General features: G+C 32.4%; 1 non-coding gene across 1 annotated transcript; it reads left to right on the top strand.

Moving 5' to 3' along the window:
• The first annotated feature begins 2,109 nt into the window (after window positions 1-2,109).
• On the top strand, window positions 2,110-2,249 carry LOC121029008 (small nucleolar RNA SNORA46). Its single transcript, XR_005789533.1, has one exon. It is a non-coding gene; the product is annotated as a small nucleolar RNA SNORA46 (small nucleolar RNA).
• Window positions 2,250-5,228: the final 2,979 nt, after the last annotated feature.

The raw sequence follows: 5,228 nt of genomic DNA, 5'->3' as shown, positions 1-5,228 counted from the left end.
TGAACAATAGAATCCTAAATAGTTTTTCAGATTAAATTGCAGTTACTATGTCACACGAAAACACGTGCATTCATGGACGTGCACAGCACTTTTAACTTTTGTTCCGATATAATTTTGGACTTAAGGAAGAGTTACACAAAAAAAATGTAGCCATTTCCTGTATACCCTATAGGCAGCTTCCCCTTATATTAGCATTGTATATACTAATAGAATATTCATCATGACCAAAGAATTAACTTTGGTACAATAATATTAGTTGAAGTTCAGAAGCTATTCAGCTTTTACCAATTTGTTCACTAATATCCCTTTTCTATTCCAGGATCCAATCCAAGATGCCACGTTACATGTTGTTGCCATTTCGTCTTAGCTCACTTCATTCTATAACTCCCTCTCCTTGTATTTCATGATCTTCCCTTGTTTGAAGATAACTGGTGAGGTATTTTGTAGAATATATCGCAATTTGTGTTTGAATGCTGTTTTTTCATGATTAGATGGAGGTTATGCATTATAGGGAAGGTACCAGAGAAGTGATATGCTCTTCTCAGTGTTTCACATGAGGAGGGTACAATGATGTCAACATTCAATACTGCTAATATTATCCATGACCACCTAGATGCAGTGACATCTTCTAGGATTCTCCAGTTGTAAAGTTACCATTTTTCCCTTTGTAATTACTAAATGATGTGTAGGATGTACTTTGAGACTAGGCAAATATCCAGTTTTTTTCCTTAATTTTTCACCTACTAATTTAGCATCCATAGGTAGTGTTCGAGTGGTGATTTTCTACATCCTTCATTCTTTTTACATTTAATCATTAGCACACATCTGTAAGAAGTTATTACCTGTCCTTCTTTTATTGATTCCTCCAGAATTTATTTAAATAGTTATTAATTCATGGTTATTTATTTGGGTTTTGGATTATAATGCAATACTTGTGTTATTTATTTTTGTTATTTATTCATTTTTGTTGCTTGAACTTTCCCAGCTTGGCCATTGGGAGGTCTTTTTTTCTCCCCTAGTTTTACTGAAAAATAATTGACATGCAATACCTCTGCTCACCAATCTATCCATCCTCTTTTTTTATGGACTTTCTCACTTTCTAGCACTCTAAGAGGCTCCAGGATCATCTTGTATTTTCCTTGCTGTAGTCCTGAAGCCCTTTTATTGTATGTGGAATTTAGAGACTGAAATTTGAGAACCTGTGTGCTCATTGTTGCTGGAATGTCATTTCTTATTTTTCTTGATCCATAAAGCTAGGAGAGCTATGTATATATACTAACTCATACTACATGCACACGCACACACACACACACACACACACACACACACACACACTCACACACACACATTTTGATTTCTCTCTGTGTACATACATTTTAATAATATATGCATGAGCTTGTATTGACACCTTTAGCTGACATCAGTTCTCATGATCATTCTAATCTTCTCTCTTTTTCTTATTTATAACTTTTTTTTCCTACTGTGAAAAACCTGCCTATCCTTGTCTATTCTGCATATACTTCTATTTCCTACCCTACTGTATAAATGACACAGCTTCAAAATTCTTAAACCACACTTCTATTTGAAACAAATTTACCAACTAAAGAGTTTTTGTAGCTAGTCTTTAGCTCTACAGTAACCACTCAAAATACTGTTTTCCCAAGTTACATATATCAGCTTCTTTCCCATTCTTCAGTGTCCTTTTCAATTCATTGGAAGACAGATTCATTTGTCACAGCCTACATTCCATCTTTCCCCTCACAGCCTAGCTGGCTTTTTCAAAAATTAACACGCAGGCAAACTCATTTGCTTTGTCCTGTATTCTTCTGTCACTGTTAGCAAATGCACAGTGTCATGTAGCTGTGAGCACGGAGTGTTTACCCTGGAATCCCCTATGTTCCCATCCTCTCAACTCTTACCCACAACACTTGGCAATCACGGATCTGTTTTTCTCCCTAGCTTTGCCTTTCCTTGTCATATAAATTGAATCACACAATATGAATCTTTAGATATTCTTTTGCTTAGAAATGCACATGTAGGATTCTTGAATGTTCTTGAATATATCAATTCAAGATACATTGTTGTTTTTGAATATCATTAGTTGGTCACAGCACTATATATCTAAACCTGTGAATGGGAATTGTCCCCTTTCTTGGTTCCACTCTTGTGTGAAAGAATTCCTGGCCCTTTCTGTTGCACAGCTGACTTCGTGCCATTCTGCTGTTGCTGTATAGAGTTAGGGAACATACCTTAATAAAAATAAATATAAATAGTTTGCCATTTTTGGTTGTTCGAGCAGCATTCATTGTATATAGTGCCATACTTTGTTTAGCAGTCACCAGTTGAAGGGCATTTTGAATTGTCTTCAATTTGGAGACATTATGAATAAAGCTGCTATTCAATTTAGTCATTTTTGAATATTTGCATTCTTTAAATATTTGTGTTGTGATGATAAAACTGCATTCTAAAAAGTATTTTTAAAAATATTAAAAAAAAACCCAACTTGTTATGAGTTCCCTTCAATTACTTTATTAGTTTGTGATTGCAAACTGACTTCAGACCTACTCTACTCAAGGCTTGGGGACAAACTTTCTGTGTTATTTTAATATCTTTCATGATAAGGTAATTTAAGAATGAACCAAGATTTGGCCTTTTGCAATAGAAAATATTTTAATTTTCTGAAGCACTATTGGTGTTCCCAAAGATTATTGAAGATAATATTTATAGTAATTTTGTCTCTGGCACTAATAGTTTTAATTATGTGTCTACTGTATAAAAGTCTGAACTCTTTTTAAAATTCTGAATTGGTATTGAAATTAAGTTAGATTCCTATGTGTACTTTGAACTAAATATCTCAAATAGTTAAATTACTTTATAAAACTAATTTTATTCCAATTCCCCAAACTATTTTAGGAACAGAAAAGATAAGCCCTGTCTTCAAAACCTTAGTCACTATCTGTCCTTTTCCTTCCAAAACTGCATTTCAGAAAATAAAAAGGATTTTGCAAAAGCTGGTTACTGTTTTACAATGGAGCTGTTTAATAACTTTAGAAATTACATTGATTGAATGGTTACAAGACCAAAACTAAGGAAAGATAATTTTAATAATCCCTCCTTTATCTAGACATGACGGAGCTTTTTATTCCATAAATGAAAATTTTATTTCATTATCATTATAATAAGTAAAACAAGTGCCTTTGTCAGAGGCTAGAATTTCCAACTTCAGTTAAACTTCAACATGACTTTTGTGTTAAGGACATACATAGAAAAGATAAATCATTCCCCAATTTTTTTCATACCAACTTCATAGTTTTCTGTATTGCCGTCATTGATTCTAAATGTGATATTATTAAATAAATTCAATCATTAATAATTATTATTAAATAATAGTTAATTAAATGATAAAAATCAATTACTACAAAATAATTATAAATAATAAAAGTATTAATAATATAATAAATGTATTCGTTCTCTGGCATTTTCACCTTTTTAAAAAGTTATTAAAAAGTGTTTATTATTTTTGAGAGAGAGAAAGAGACAGCATGAGTGGGGGAGGAGCAGAGAGAGAGGGAGACACAGAATCCAAAGCAGGCTCCAGGCTCTGAGCTGTCAGCGCAGAGCCTGATGTGGGGCTTGAACTAACCAACCATGAGATTATGACCTGAGCTGAAGTCGGATGCTTAACTGACTGAGCCACCCAGGCGCCCCTCTGGCATTTTCACTTTTAAAATGGATGAATCTATTATAAGTGTTGTTTCTAGTTAATATTATGTTAAAAATCATTAATCATAGTGTGTCTGTGTTGTTAGATGCAAACTAAAAACAAATAATGCAGTTCTCAGATTATATCAAATGACTCATAGATGCTTTGCTATTGTATAAAGTAAAACAGCAGCACATTATTTAATGGAGACTTACTGAACGCTGGAAAATTCTGATTTATCTAATTTTCAAAATTATGCAAATTATTTTTATCTTGAATATTTATTATCAAATTGTCCTTTAGTGTTGGAGTAATACCACATAAGGTTTACAAGTGTCCCCAAGATTTATTATATGATCTTCCAAGCTCTTATAATAAAATTAGGCATATTAAATAAAATTTTCCCTGGGAAGTTCTCCATAAGAATATGTTTTTCATTTCAACAAAACTAGCAATGTATAAAACCCCTAAAATCTGAGAATTATAGGATAAATATGTCTGTTTTTGCATAACTGACACCAAATAGTGGTGAGAAAAATAATTGGCCACTGACAAGAGATTAGAATAATCAAATTTACTCTAAGTCATCATGAGCTTAATAATGAAAAACTCACTTTAAATCCCAGCCTAACCATCTCTGAGTGTTCTTTTTTGTCCTTTTAAATAATATTGTCAATATGTAAACCAAGCACTGCTAATGTTCTTGGTATTCTCAAGGTATTTACAGTCAGTAATAATCTAACATAATTTATTATTGTCAATAATGAGTTCTAGAAATTAGAGTCGACAATCACATGCTGATGTAGCTTGAGAGATGTGCTCCATTTTGTTGGATGATCAGTATAGGGAACAAAGGCAGCTGTATGAGTTCTTCGCATTTGGAAGGTCACTCAGATTTTATAGTGTTTATATTACTGTTTTCCTTTCATAACAATTGAGAAAAATGGAGAGAGGTCATACTTTTTACCACCTAAAAATAGTATTTTGAAATTAAATTATCCAAAATATCATAAGATAAGCTGCTACAGATAGACTGACTTCCTAAATACTTATACACCCTCAATATTCTTTTAAGAATGTCATATATTGAGAATAAAGAGTGTAAGACAAATGCATAACCATTTCCTTTTCACTCTATTTTATTTAGCCTTAGAGTTTTGATTTTTGATATTCTCTTCTGTCTCTTTAATTACATTTTCTGGTGGTCACTGTCATTTCCATTGCTTTCATATAAATAGCATCAAATCACATTGTCAAATTGTTATAATTATGGACTTGTCTTGAATGATCCTTGTCAGCAACATCTTAGATCTTCAGTTTTTAGCCCAAATGAGTTATAACTTAGAGTGTTCTCATTCACTTCATTTAAAAACTTTTTGCCAAATTTCTTCTTTCTTTCTTTTTTTTTTTTTTTTTTTTTTTTTTTTTTTTTTTTTTTTTTTTTTTTAGAGTGAGCATGTGTGCACAGTGGGGGAAGGGCAAAGGGAGGGAGAGAATCTCAAGCAGGTTCCATCTGCAGCACAGA

The sequence above is a fragment of the Herpailurus yagouaroundi genome, unplaced genomic scaffold (genome assembly GCF_014898765.1).
Source record: "Herpailurus yagouaroundi ecotype Mexico unplaced genomic scaffold, PumYag 100, whole genome shotgun sequence".
Classification (NCBI taxonomy): Eukaryota; Metazoa; Chordata; class Mammalia; order Carnivora; family Felidae; genus Herpailurus; species Herpailurus yagouaroundi.
The sequence above is the reverse complement of the archived record's forward strand: the minus strand, read 5'-3'. Positions and strand labels throughout refer to the sequence as shown.